Below are 15,878 nucleotides of genomic sequence, written 5' to 3' on the forward strand. Positions count from 1 at the left end.
CGCGTTTTTGGACAGATGAACCGGAGGGGGAAATTTGTGTGTTCGCTATGCTAGGGATGTGTGGTGGACGAACGGGCTACGTTTTCGGATTCGTCTCGTCGTTCTGAGAAACTTTCATGTATAAAGTTTTTCCATCCGAGTTACGGATTATTTTATATTAATATTTAAAGTTTTAATCAATTTATGGAGTTATTATTAATTCAAAAATTAACTAGCTAAATGCTATGGGTACACATCAATGTACCCAGCATTGTGTGCATGCGCATGACATGTGGGGCCAGAGGGCCCAGTTGACTCAGTCAAACTGATGTGTGGGTCCCGTTTGTCATTGATTGAGATTAACTACCAGGTTAATTAGTTTAATTAGTGATTAGGTTAATCTAATCAGGATTAATTAAGTTAATTAATTAATTAATTAATATTATTTTTATATTCATTTACTTTTATTTTTCTTTTATAAAAACGTTCTGGGGCGGGGCCCCCTTGTCATAGGCCCCTAGGGCCTTAGCGGGTTTCGGGCGACGGGGAAACGGGTGACGGGCGGGCGCCCGTTAACGGGCGAACCCGGATGGCGGCTGCGACGGCGCGAGGCGAGCGGCTGGCATAGCAGACGGCAGCAGTGGCGGTGAGGCCACGCTCGGGCGCGTGCGCGTGAGGGCGCCGGCAGGGGCGCGCCAGGTGGGCGCGGCTAGCCGGCAGCTGCAGCCGCAGAGCAGCAACAACGGAGGAGGTGCGAGGTAGGGCTCGCGTGCAGCGGCAGAGGAGCAGCAGTGGGCGGCTGGGAGCGGAGGCGAGGCGCACGCGGCGGCAGTGGACGGGCAGGCGCGGGCGAGGTCGGGCGCGCGTGCGGTCGGCGCGGGTCACTACGGTCGGGCTGGAGCCGAGCGCGCGTGCGCGGTGAGCGAGGGAGACGGACAGCAGGGGCGCGGCTGTGGGCGCGTCCAGGGGCACCGAGCTAGTGCGCGTGCGCGCGGTGGCCCGGCGCGACAAGCGGCGTCGCAGCGGGGCAGGAGCTGCAAGTGGCCGGCGGAGGACGGCGTCGCGGGAGGAAGAAGAGGACAGGGCGCGAGGAAGCCATGGGCGCGGGCTGGCCGCGGGGACGTGAGTCGCGGCCTTGGCCGTAGCCGCGAGTGCGAGGGAGAGAGGAGGAGAGGTCGGGGCTCACGGCGGGGCCGTAGGGAACTGGCAGCGGGCTCGGGGAGGAGTCGGGGAAGCGAGATCCGGCGACGGGGCAGCGACTCGATGGCGAGGTAGCTCTGGGCGGCATCGGGCGATGGCGGTAGGCGGTGGTTCCTCGGGCACGGGCACGCCGGCGAGGTGGGGCTCCGGCGCGGCAAGGGGTCGGGCGCGGGGTGTTTGGCGACGCTGGAGAACGAGAGCGGGTGGGGTTCTCTATCAGGAGGAGTGGGGGGTGTCGTGCGGGAGGAGTGGGGGGTTCATGCAGGGCGACGGGGATTATCCCGATCCAGATCTGGATCGGTGGGGAAAATGGGGGTGGTTGCCCTAGGGTTCGATCGGGGTTGGGGATAAGGGAGGGCAGCCTAGGTCGGGTGGACTGGCCTGACAGGGAGTGGCGAGCTGGGCCAAGGCCCATCGGGGAGGGGAAGGATTTCTCCATTTTTCTTATTTTTTTGTTTTGTTTTGTTTTCTGTATTATTTTAGTTTCACCTTTTATTTTAGTTTAGTAAAATATGGTAATAGCTCCTAAAATAGTGCTCCAAAATAACCCATTGCCATAAATAGTTTTTCCCGAAATTAAATAGTTTAGAGTTTTATTAGTTGAAAAGGTATTTACTTAATTGTTTTTGTTACTGTTTAAATCACTTTAGAGTATTAAAGCATTATATAAAAGTGTGGTTTCTTCACCATAATTACCTATGCATTATTTGGCACCTCCCGAACATTTTAAATTTTAATATTTGAAAATCCTTACCGTTTGACTTGTTTTTGACTTTTGATTTCGAACGGGATTGAATCATCGTGAGTTTAACAACAGTAATCGCGGTGACGTGTCATCATTAACAGGGAATTACTGTAGCTTAATTATCCGGGCGTCACACCTTTCATGGGTGTACTCCTTCACAAACGCTCTCACCACTTACCACCATGTACACCTCATGTATCTTGGCAATATTCAAGTGAAAGCCTAGTGAGGGTGTCAGCCACGACCTGACTAACCACGCAAGACTCTAGTCCAGGTTTATCGCCTACTTGCGGTTGTATCCACAACGGAAGTTCGGCCAAGGTTTCTATCACGATCCCAAACGATGAGATCAGGGTTCCCAAGAGCACCGTTCGGGTGTCATCCTAGTACAACGTGCCTCGGTGTCTCTACCGCATCATAGCCCACCCCTAGGGTCAGCGCTACGCATGGCCCCCAACACATATCCTACAAACACTAGAAACTAGTTCCAACTCCTGGACAGAGATCAAGGCGATTAATGAGTCAAGAGGGTCAATTAAGTATCCCAATGCGTGGTAGTAATTGTCTTGGATCACAAACACAGAACTCAGTTCCCGAGGACGGTCCCAATGAGACAACCCACCATGTACTCCTACATGGCCTCTCATTGCTACCTTTACCAAATCGTGTCCACACACTTAGCTATCACACAGTAGGACATAAACACAACCATTCCGATTCATCGCCCAGATGGATCTGACCCGATACAACTCTAAGCATAGCAGCCATAATAAGCAAGCATGGATGAGTAGTCACAACATGGCTCAAGCAATTCCTACTCATGCTAAAAGGTTTTAACTATTTATTGTGGCAAAGACAGGTCATGCAGAGGAATGGGTTCAACTACCGCAACATGTAACGGTTGAATCGTTGTCGTCCTAATGCAATAAAATAGAGCAAGAACGAGAGAGTGGGATTGTATCAGAGTGATCAAGGGGGGTTTCTTGCCTGGCACTTTCTAAAGACAATACTTCCCTTCATCAGTGGCAACGATCAGAACATTGGAAACATCGGCTGTGAAAGGACCGATATGGTTGACTAGAGGGGGGTGAATAGGCAACTACCATATTTTAGCTTTTCATAACAAATTAGGGTTAGCAACTAATAGGTTGTCTAGATATGCAACTAGGTTAACAACCTATATGATGCTAGAAACAACAAAAACAATAGCAAGCAAGATACACAACACAAGTAAAGCTTGCACAAAGTAAAGGTAAGAAATAACCACAAGTGGAGCCGGTGGAGACAAGGATGTGTTACCAAAGTTCCTTCCCTTTGAGAGGAAGTACGTATCCGTTGGAGCGGTGTGGAGGCACAATGCTTCCCAAGAAGCCACTAGGGCCACCGTATTCTCCTCACACCCTCACACAATGCAAGATGTCGTGATTCCACTAGTGGTGCCCTTAAAGGCGGCGACCGAACCTTTAAAAACAAGGTTGGGGAAATCGCCACAACCGAATTGGAGGCTCCCAACAACACCACAAAGCTTCACCACAATGGAATGTGGCTCCGAGGTGACCTCAACAAGATTTGTAAGGGAATAGAGTGGGGGAATCAAATTTCTCTTGGTGGAAGTGTAGATCGGGGCCTTCTCAACCAATCCCTAGAAAATCAACAAGTTCAATTGTCTAGGGAGAGAGATCGAGCAAAAATGAGCTTTGGAGCAACAATGGAGTTTTGGGGAGGAAGAGGTGGTATTCTTGGGGAAGAAGACCCCCTTTATATAGTGGGGGACAAATCCAACCGTTATGCAACCCTCAGCCTGCACATAAGCGGTACTACCGCTCGGGGAGCGATACTACCGCCCAAGCAGTAGTGACAGGAAGTAAGTGCAATGACACAGAGGTCACGGGCTACTACTACTGGGGTTGCAGTACCACTGCACTATGGTGGCAGGGGCGGTGGTAGCACGGTCGCAACCGTACTACCGCCCAGAATGGATGGTACTTTCGCTTACAGTCGGTACTGCCGCTCCCTACAATCGCTAAGGAAAACAGGGGAATGCTGAATAGCAGAGCCACGAGCAGTAGTGGCAGCGGTAGTGGGCGCGGTACTACCGCTACAACTGCCGCTCCTACTTCTGCTTGCTCTACTAGGTCAAAAAGGGTTCCACGGAAGTGAGCCAGAGGGACTACCGCTGGACCACCGTGCAAACCGGCACGAAGAATCGAGACCCAAGTAGAAGGAGGTAGTACACGCAGTACAAGCAGCGGTACTACCGTAGGCAGCTCTCCAACAGCCCTTCTGCGAAACAAAGGGAAAACTCCATCGAAGCGGAAAGACAATGGGGGTGCAAAAAGAATGTGTACGTGATGATTCCACCCAAACCTTTCCGAAGCGGACCCACTCTTGATATTACGGTTTCCCTATGACTCAAGTCCGTCGATAAGAAATATAGGAAATAAAAATTGTCTTCACTCTAAACTCCGAGGGGCTTGAATCGTCTTGTGCCATATGATCAAATATCCGAAATGCTCAATGCACACGATTAGAATACAAAAGCATTGTCATCAATCATTAAAACCACTAAGGAAGAAATATGCCCTAACAGGCTACCGAGAAGGAACAACATCGACTAGCAAAGAAGGAACACAATCAATGCAATGCACAACCAAATGTATGACTTAACATTTTAATGTACGGAATTAACCTAATGCAATATCTATCCAAGTTAATCAAAGTGGAATTCAAACATATAGCAAATTCCATCTCCAAAACTAATTACCATTTATTCCATAATTATGAATTGTCCTAGTTGGTGATGTTAACTTTATCAAACATGCATGAACATGGCATAAACAGATTCTTTGGATTTTTCTGATAATTTTTCATATATAAATTATTTTCATCTGTTTTATGCTTAAATTTCTATGATTTTTTAGAAGCTTTAAGCATTTTCTAAAATTAATAAACCATTTCCTAATTTAACTTAATTCCAGAAATTCTTTACTACGTCAGCATTACGTCAGGGTGATGTCAGCAGGTCAGCTAACTCGGTCCAGGTCAAACCTGACAAGTGGGACACACCTTGTTAAGCACTGGATTAGGGCTAATTTAAATCCTAAACTTAAATTAATCAGGGGCGGGCCCCACATGTCAGTATCTCATTTAGTTACAACATAATTACCACTAATTATTCACTAATCTAAAAATTGAACATGGGTTGGGCCCACCTGTCATGGACCCAGGGGAGGTCAAACCCCGGTTAAAGGGGTTAAACCCACCGGCGAGGCCCGAGGCGGCGGAGGGGCTCAAAAACGTCGCTCCAGTGACCAAAATGGCGGCGGAGGGCATCTACGCAACAAGGAGGCTCGTCTGCGTCGGGTGGTGCACGCAACAACAACTCTGGTGGCCTAAATCAACGGCGACAACGACTTGCATAGTGACCAAAGTTTGGTAAAGATGGACAGGGCGCTACGGTGCATGGGAGGACGAGCAGGTAGGTGCTCTGGGTTCCTGGGAGCATACTGAGCACGATAGCATGCTCGGACACGATGTGTGTGAGCTATAGCCACGACGGCGACATGGACGACGGTGATCGGTCCTCAGGATCGACAGAAACGACGGCTACGTGACGCAATCAAGCACGGGCAGAGAGGGGAGCGGCGTAGGAGCTCACAAAAAAGTTGTAGAAGGTCTCAACGGGCTCAGGGAAGGCCTGACGGCGGCAAACGACGATGGTGATCTCCGGCATCCGAAGGTTGAAGACAAGATCGAGGACAACATTGCAGTGCATTCCGGGTCACGTGACTCGGCGGAGACGACGTAGGATGACAAGGCTAAGCTCCCAGAACATAGAGGAGGCACGAGGATGGAGGTGGTTGCGGCTATGGTGAACGGCGGTGACAAGCTCGCTTGGGCGTGCTGTGGGGAGAGAGCAGAGGAGGGGGAAGAAGTGGATAGGCCAGAGGGGTTGGGGAGTTGCGTGGCGTCTTCAGCCAGCCTCCAGCATCGACGGAAGTAGGAGGTGGCTCGGGCACGTGCTGGCGCGCGGCGACCACACCTGCGTCGTCCTTCTTGCGCGAGATTAGTGGTGACTGGCACAGGCATTGGGCTGGGGCGGCACAGCACCAGGCCGGGTAAGTGGCCCAGGTTAAGATTGGAGCTGACGGGAAGATATCACAACACAACTCTAGACACAAATTAAAGTTATACGAGTTTTATATTACAAGCCAGGGGCCTCGAGGGCTCGAATACAAACGAGTCCGCGGAAGCAACAATATCTGAGTACAAACATAAGATAAACAAGTGTGCCTTAAGAAGGCTAGCAAAAACAACAACATCGATCGAAAATGTAAGGCCTCCTGCTTGGGAGCCTCCTACCTACTCCTGGTCGTTGGCGGACTCCACTTAGTAGTAGGCACCCTCGGGATAGTAGTAGTAGCTGGTGGGTTGGCTGGCTCCTGGAATCCATCATCTGATTGCAGCAATCGGGTATAGGGGAAAGAGGTAGCAAAGCAACCGTGAGTACTCATCTGAAGTACTCGCAAGACTTACATCAGATCTATACTAAGTATGCATCAGTATCAAAGGAATGGGGCTATATCTTTGGACTGAACTACAGAAATGCCAAAAGAGAAGGGAAAACCTAGCCTATCAAAGACTAGCATCTTGCAACATTAGAGGAGTGAAGATTAGCATAATATAAATAGTAAGCATGTTGTAGTAACGGCCAGAGATCCTTCCTTGACTCCCTGCGAGAAAGCAATCCCGGAGCCATCATATCCATTTCATGTCTCCAATATCTAGTTCTAGTTGTATAGATAGGGATACAACTCCGAGCGTCTGTTACCGTGGACACGGCTATTCGAATAGATTAACTTCCCTACAGGGGTGCACAAACTTACCCAACACGCTCGATTAACTCTGGCCAAACACATGTTTTCGGGTCATGCCCGGCCTCGGCTAATCAACACGCCGTAGTCCTACCTAGGCTCAACAGAGAGGCCAGCTTGCCGGTCTACATCCTAAGCATGCAGGGGTCTTGGGCCCATCGCCCTTTGTACTCCTAAATGTTGCGCACGTGGCCTGGAGCAGACCCACCCCCTAATACAAGCGCATGTGGTTCCCGTCCAACCGGGTGCGCGCCGCTCAATCGTTGACGTCCGAAGAGCTTTCGGAGAACCGTACGATGCTGAGTGCCCATACTTATTCTCGCGTGGTGGTCAATGCGAAAAGGCCAGAGGCCTACTCGGATCACATATCCAAACCGTTAGTGTCTTGGGAGCCCACGGAGATGATCAATGATCCACGATCTGTGGTCCCGTTGCCCCATCTCACAGACTTACGGCAAGGGCTAAGAATGCCCGACCGTGCCGCGTAATTATCTCGCGGGTACCCTCCAGGTCAACCCGACTACACATCACTCGCGGGTACCCCTCGGGGTCGACCCGACTTCAACATGGTTCTAGGGTAAAATCAAAGTAAACATGTGCCCATAACACCAAGGGGGAATCCGAGGAATCACCCTCGATGGATTCCACTTGATGTAACCGTTAAGGTGAACTTGGAGGAATCACTCTCGAAGGGTTCACACTTAAGGTGTTGCATGACAGAGTCGTTATCGGGAGTGGCGAAGGAGGAATCACCCTCCGTAGACCACAACCGACTAGCTTTACTATAGAGATCTCATCAGAAGTGCTAAACGAGGTATTACCCTCGGCACTCGATAGTAGCTCTGCAGAGTCATACAACTAAGGGGGTGTGAGGTGATGTGTCGGGCTCTGGACGCTGATCATGTTGATTGAGTCATCGGTCATAAAGCGGGGGCAACAAGGACAAGGTGAGGGGTCACTGGTGGATCACTAGCCGACTTATACTAAGCATATAGGATAAGCAGGCAAGGTAACAATAGGAGGTTACAAATTCAGGCTATGCATCAAAATAGGAACAAACGATCAACAATAGCAAAATCTAATGCAATCATGAGAGAGAAAGAATGGGCGATATATGAATGATCAAGGGTGTTTTGCTTTCCTGGAAGCTCTGCTGCAAGGGGATGAACGTTAGGGGCATAGTCGTACTCTGGAGCAGCGTCAGTCTCGGGGTCTACCGGAGAGAAGAGGGGGAAGAAACAATAAATATAAGCAAACAAATGCATGACATGGCAATATGTAGAGCTAGGAGTGACCTAACGCGGCGCTACACATTACAGACGAAGCGGGAAAACATCTTGGAATGTTTTCCCGGCGGTTGGCAGTTTTCGAACAGATGAATCGGAGGGAAAAGATCCATGTTCATCATGCTAGAGGCATGTGACAGATGAGTGGATATCATATTAAGATTCGTAAAAATATCTAAGCAACTTTCATATATAAATTAGTTTCATTTGACTTATAGATTATTTTATATGATTTTTCAAAGATTAAAAAATTTCTGAAATTATTAGATTTAAATTAATTCAAAATACTTTTATTGCATCAGCAACATGTCAGGCTGAAGTCAGCAGTCAACCCAACTGGCCCAAGTCAAACCTGACCGTTGGGTCCCACATGTCATTGGTAGAGGACTTAATTAGTGTTTAAATTAACTAACCGTAGGTTAATTAGCAGGTGGAATTAGCAGTGGGGCCCCACTGTCAGTGACTAATTAGTTAATTTAATGAAACTAATTATATTAGTTAGTTAAATTAGCTGTGGGGGCCACACGTCAGTGACTGGACCCAGTCCAATCAGCCTGTTGACTAAGTCAACATGGTCAACAGGACCCACCAGGGACCACCGGCAGTGACCCAGGATGGACCCCACATAGCGCCAGGTCAGCGGCGGCGCCGGAGTAGCTCTAGCGAGCCTCTCTCGCAGCGGGTCTATGTCGAAACTGGATGGAAATCCGTTACGACCCACCATTTCGAGCGTTGGGACTTGCGTTCAAATGGGAAGAGCTCGTCGCGTCGATTGGGGCTACTGGGGGGAGCTGGGGCTGCCAAAAAAGCACCGACGACGAGCGAGGCGGACGCCGGTGTTCGGATTCGATGGCGATCAGCACTAGGGGCACGGCGAGGCGAGCTAGAGGGCTCGTCGGACTCCTGCGAGCCCCAGGAGCACAATGATGTGCTCGGACACAGAGGAAGGGGGCCCTAGCTACGACGGTGATGGAGCGGGGCGGCAGCGAGCTGCGGCTATGATGGGGACGGCGCGGGAAGCGAGCTACGGGGCGACAGAGCGCAAACAGAGCGCAAATAGAGGGGAAGGAGAGGGGCGGAGGCTCACGTTGAGGCACACGGTGGCCGGCGGGAGCTTAGGAGTGCAGGGTTGTGGCCGGATCGACGGCGAGCTCGCGGTGGCCGACGTAGAAGAAGAAGACACAGGCGGCGTGGTGGCTGCTCCCCGGCTCGGCAGCTCGGTGTAGTCGTGGGCGACGCGTCCTCCTGACACGCCGGTGCGGTGCGGAGAGGCTTGTGGCCGCGTAGATGACGCGGCGATGGCGACGACCGAGGCGCTCGGCGAGGCAGAGAGGAAGAGGGCCGCGAGTGGGAGAGGAGGGGGGTTGAGTGAGTGGGGGCAAGTGGAGGAGGGGAGCCCGAGGCGTCAGGGGAGGTGGCTCCCTTATCCTTCCCCGGCGGGGACGGCGAGGTGGCCCAGCGCGAACTGCGCGCGGCGCTCGGTCTCCCCACTATAGAGGTGGGGGACGACCGGGGGGAGTTGGGTTGTGTCGTCCTGGGCCTGTCCCTGTGGCCTAAGGCCCAGGGGCAGGGGGCTTTTTTTATGTTTTATGTTTTCTTTTTATTTTCAAAAGTAATTTAGGTTTATTAAATATAAAACTGCTCCTTAAATAGTGTTATGACTTAGTCCACTGCCACAATAAGTTTGACATTTAAATAAATTAGTTTGTATCTTTATAATTTAGAAAAAGGCATTTTAAATAATGATTTGGCCCTTGTTTTAAGTATTCTAGGACACTTAAGCACTTTATAATGTTGGTTTCTACACCATAACTAACTATGAATCATTTGCAACATTATGAACATTTTAGTTTTCATATTTGTGAATTTCTTTATTTCACTTATAATTTGAATTTGAATTCAAAGTGGATTTTGAAATGAGACATGGATCAAAGGTGATCAAACACTGTTTAGCAAAATGACTTAGCTTAATCAGAGAGGGTTACTATAGCTCATTACACAGGGGTGTTAAACCCCATGAGGGACTCGAACTCCTAACCTCTTCTTTTGTATAGATGACAGCAACCAACTCAACTACATTATGATATGTGCTAGAGCAAGGTCGTTAGCTAATGAATAGTCCCACCTCGCTCTTTTATATCAAATTCCACCAATTTTTATATGTTTCCGATTTGAAACCTATAAGCCGCCTAAAGAATCAAAAGGGTGAGGAGCGCAGGAGGGAAGGAATTAAGAGGAAATCTTCCTACGAAGGAAAGAAAAGAGAGACATGCTTGGCCATGAACCGGGGAGGAAAGGAATTAAAGGATGCACTAGGAAGGAAAGGAATTAAAGGATGGGAGGGTTGCATATGGCATGAATAAGTCAGGAAGGAAAGTAATTCTTACGTGGTTACATATGGCATGAATAAACCACGGAGGAAAGTAATTCTTATGTGGGAATTCTTATATATGGCCATCGATGATTGGGTAGAGAGAATAAATTAGAGCCTTGCATGAATAAGCAAGGAAGGGAAGGAATTCTGCATGGCCATCGATGGAGGTGAGAGGATAAATTAAGAAGGCCAGGAATAACCTAAATATAAGTTCTTCCTGGGCATCCACCGTTAGTTTGTCTCAAAAAATGTATCTGATGGTTGCCCGAGCGCCAAATCTTTCTACCATGGAACCTTTTTTTTAAGATTGTAATGTAGCACCAAATTAGAAGCAAGCCATCAGATATGTTTGCACTGGTTGTTGCAGGATGCAAAAGGCACACAGTGTGTTTCTCTCAGTTCTGTTCATGCAAATTGCTGCTATATGTTCCTCTCAGTACTGCTCATGCAACCATAGTTCAATTCATATACAACAAGTGCACTTACATCTTGTGAAAAAACTATTTTAGTTCTGTTCTGTGTAGTCCTGTAAAATGCAGTTAGAATCTGTCATAATAATTCAGCTAATGAAAATGTTATATTTTTGTTCTTTGGTTCTGTAAAATGCACTCACAATATGTCAAAATCCAGGTAAATCAAGTCACATGTATGGCCAAATTATTGCTTCAGGTACAGTACAAAGTGCACTTCACATGCGTGTACACAAGGATCGATCAGGATAACACTTGATATTACAGAACCCTGCAACACAACCACTGACAGTAATATACTTCTCAATGTACACCTAAGGCTACATAACTAACAAAAGAGCTACATATATAATTTACCAAATAGCTGACAACTAAGTTCACTAATCTGGCATACATAACACTGATGTTAACATAACCAGGACATGCCCAAGTTCAGAACTCACCACTGCCATCAACCCTGCCCAGAGCATGGGTGAATGTGTGCCTACATGTACGTCTTCAAGAACACGACTGCACTTCTCCGGCGCCGGGAAAATCAGGCACAGGTCGTGCACTGGGCACGCGACCTTGATACCCAGCTCAGACGGCGGGACATCACACTGCTTCTCGATGGCGCCCAGAAGTGCGCCAGCGTATACAATCTTCGACCGTTATCGCTAGCACAACAGCGCATGCCCACGGTAGTGCACCTCGAGTGCATCCATGGCAGGCGTGCAACGCGAGGAGCACCTCCGGACATAGCCAGGGCTCGCCCCGCCGCCATGCCTCCCGCGGAAAGGACCTGGAGATCGAGCTACGGCTCGCGCCACTAGCGGCGAGCAAAGGGGCTTAGCCTACAACAGCGACACCGTCGATGCAGAACTCACTATTGGTCACTCTGTTGCTGCCCATGGTGAGACCGAAAGGGGGAAAATCCAAGGTTAGGGATTTGCGAAGGGATTGGGCATTTTGACGTCGGTGAGTAACTTGATAAGCTTGTACTAGGCCCTAAGTTGACGTGGCCGGTGCGGGCGTACCACGACACATCCCATAATAACATGCTCCCTCCATCCCATAATATAAGAGCGTTTTTTACACTAATGTAGTATAAAAAACGTTTTTATATTCTGGGACAGAGGGAGTATTTAATAAACAACATCACTTTCCTTTAAATAACACATTGTTTTTTTTCGAGAATACGCCAATAGCGTACCTTATCTTTATAGAAGGGAGAAAGACAGTTTACAAGATTCGTGCGATCGATGCGAACATCCATCGCCCGAGCACCCACTCACACCCACCTACAAGAAAATCAAGTGTGATCTCTCACAAAACGGTCTAATCCACCCGCACCCACACCTGCATTATACCACTCGCGGATTTCATCAAGGATGGCTCTAGCTAGCTCACTATAGTCTTTAACTTGCTCCGGCCGATTGAACACCTTGGCGTTCCTTTGCTTCCACAGCATCCAAGCCGCGCCGATGACAACCGAGTCAAAACCTCGCTTGTGTTTTCCTTGGAAACCAGAGCGAGCCCTAAGCCACCACTCCACAAGTGTGTCCGTGTCATTGGGAAGAAGGACATTGATTTGTAGGGAGTCGAAACACGTGTGCCACACCTGGCGAGCGTAAACACACTGCACCACGATGTGCTCAACTGTGTCCTCCTCCTGCAAGCAAGTGTAGCAAGGCGAGGTGTTGTCCTGCAACCCATGTCGCGTCCGTCTGTCAGATGTCCAAAGCCGGTGCTGCACGGCGAGCCAAGCAAAGATCTTGCACTTTAGTGGTGCCCAGCTACGCCAGATCGCGGCAGCAGTAGGTGACCTGATCGCGCCCTGATTAAGTTTGTCATAGGTGGATCTCGCTGTATACATGCCCGAAGGGTCATGCGGCCAAGCAAAGGCATCCTCCATGTGCACATCTCGTTGAACAGTGGCGACTGCGTGTCTCAGGTGGACAGTTTGTAGAAGTGCCCCAAAAGAAGTCTGTGGTTGGACATCGAGTGCCCATCTCTCATCTTCCAAGGCCTGAGCGACCATACGGGAGTTCCTGATCCTCGTTTCCACACCAGCCACCAGCGTGGGCGCAATATCTCTGACAGAGAAGCCGTGGATCCATCTATCTTTCCAGAAAAGTACCTTATTTCCTTTGCCCACCGTGATCTGAATCAAACTGTCAAAGACCTGTCTAGCATCATTGTCCACCATGAGCTCCAATCCATGCCACGGCCTTTGCGGGTCCGTGCGCCGTACCATCCACGCCCTAGGCCAGCCTTGCAGACTTAGGTTTTTCACCCCAAGACCACCGAAACAGGTTGGCTTGCAGATTGAACTCCATGCCACTAGGCATTGGCCTCTGTTAACTCGATCTTTTCCTGCCCAGAAAAACGCGCGCATCCAGCCATCGATGTCCTCCAAAACCCAGCCTGGGGCCTTCATTATGAGCAAATGATGCACTGGTCTCGCCTGAAGCACCGACTTGACAAGCACAAGCCGACTTGATCTCTGCAATAATCCTCTCTGCCAAGCCGGGAGGCAGTGCCGAACTTGATCCAAGAGAGGCTGCCAATGCGCCTTGGTGAGGTGCTTGATGGCCAACTGCAGCCCAAGATACTTGCACGGGAATTCTCCAATGGGGCACTGCAGTATCTGCTCGACTCTTGCATTGTCTTCCTGATCCTGAGAGATCAAGAAAGCTGAAGATTTCCTATAGTTTACTCTCAGACCCGAAGCATCTCCAAATAGTTGCAGCGCGGTTCGAACAAATAGGAGATCATGGGGTGTAGGTTTGACGAATAGTGCCACATCGTCCGCATATATGGATAGGCGCTGCGTCGCCGTAATTCCAGTGAAGGAGCTCAACACACCGTCAGACATGGCTTTAGAGATCATGGCCGTGAGGGCGTCCATGGCGATAACGAAAAGTAGAGGAGTGACCGGGTCCCCTTGTCGCAGTCCTTTTGCATGCCAAATTCTCCTTCCCGGTACTCCGTTCACCAACACTCTGGTGCTCGAGGATTGCAGTAGCACCGCCAACCATCCGAGGCATCGATTTCCAAATCCCTTGGCCCGGAGCACTTCAAATAAGAAAGGCCAAGATAAGGAGTCAAAGGCACGGGAGATATCCAACTTGAGAAAAACACCTCTGTTCTTTCTTGCGTGTATTTTCCTGGCCACTTGCTTCACTAACAGATAGTTGTCATGCAGGTTTCTGCCACGGATGAAAGCCGACTGGTTGGTGGCCACAAGGTCCTTCATGCACGGTCGGATTCGATTAGCCAGGAGCTTGGCGAACAACTTGGAGAAGCTATGTGGCAAACTGATCGGTCGATAATCACCCACTTCTAGGGCATCCGGCTTTTTAGGTAATAGCACGATCAACGCACGATTTAACCCACGGCCATCTCCTACGCAAAGTTTGAGTAGCGCTGCCATAATGTCGTCCTTGATAATGGTCCAGGCTCTCTGGTAGAACTCGGCAGTAAATCCATCCGGTCCAGGAGCCCGATCCGGAGCCATCTCCTTGACAACTGACCAAACCTCCTCGTCCGTGAACAGCACATCCAGACAGCCCAGATCAAGCGTGTTCATGCCCAGCGACTGAAGGTTTAGTGTGTGCACTCTTGCCTGTGCCGTGCCAAGCAAGTTATGAAAAGCCTCCGTGAAAATTTCTTCCTTGCGGCTCTGACCGGTGGCGATCTCCTCGCCTCGCCGAACCTGGGGTATGAAGTTCTTAGCTCTCCTCCCGTTGGCGACCAGCTGAAAAAACTTGGTATTGGCATCTCCCTCACGAAGCCATCTGTGTCTCGATCTTTGCCTCTCGATCGTGCGCTCGAGCGAAGCAAGCCCTAGGAGTGCTAACTTAAGGGTTCTTCTTAGCCACGTCTCCAACTCGGTGAGCCCTCTAGTTTCCATCGCTTGATCCAGGCGATAGATCACCGTCGTGGCAATCGCCATCTGAAGTTTAATATTCCCTACTTTCCGATGTCCCCACGCTTGAAGTGCTGCCGCAGCGTTGCGGAAGAGTGCATCGAGTCTCTTGAAAGGATCCACGATGGCCTGATCGCAAACCCATGCATCCTTCACCGCCTGCTCAAAGCCCTCTAGCTTGACCCAAAAGCTCTCAAATCGAAATCTTTTCCTCGGCCAGTAAGTAGCATTTGTCGAAAGATGGAGTGGGGCATGATCGGAAACGCTAGTCGAGAGTGCTTGCAATAAGTAGTCTGGCCGCGCCAATTCCCAATCCACCGAGACGAGGATCCTGTCGATTTTAGTCATTGTCGGGGCAGCTCTCTCGTTCGACCACGTAAAATGACGCCCATGCATGTAGAGCTCTTTAAGTTCGTTATTGTCGACGAAGCTCCTAAACTTGTTCATCATGGCCCTGTTAAGATTCAAGTTGTTTTTCTCCGAAGCTCTAAGGATTAGATTGAAATCGCCGAGGACCATCCATGGCCCCAGGCAAGCTGCTCGCCTCGCTGTCAGCTCCTCGAGGAATAGTGTCTTGAGGTCGTCTCCTTGTGGCCCATAGACCACCGTGACCCACCAATCCTCCCCTGACTTGGGGTGTACCAACCCAGTGATGGAGTTTGTGTCATGCGAGATGTGATCAACTATCATCACAGTGGTGTCCCATGCAAGAATAATCCCACCTCTCGTATCGATCGCCGGTAGATAAGCAAAGCCGTCTAAGGACGGTCCACAGCATTGCATTAAGAGAAAGTTATCAACTACATCGAGCTTAGTTTCTTGTAAACACACTAGATTAGGCCGCACGGACACTAGGAAGTCTTTGACCGCTTGTCTCTTCGCTGGGTTGTTCAAACCTCGAACGTTCCAGCACGTCACCGATGGGTTTAAATTCATGGAGCAGATTTGCACCCCCACCCCTCTCGGAGCACGCTCAGTGTGCGCCGATTCCCTCCGTCGCTCCGGTACTAGCTCCAGAAAGCTGCCCAGGCAAAGCCTTG

The sequence above is a fragment of the Triticum aestivum genome, chromosome 4D, assembly GCF_018294505.1.
Source record: "Triticum aestivum cultivar Chinese Spring chromosome 4D, IWGSC CS RefSeq v2.1, whole genome shotgun sequence".
NCBI classification, from domain to species: Eukaryota; Viridiplantae; Streptophyta; class Magnoliopsida; order Poales; family Poaceae; genus Triticum; species Triticum aestivum.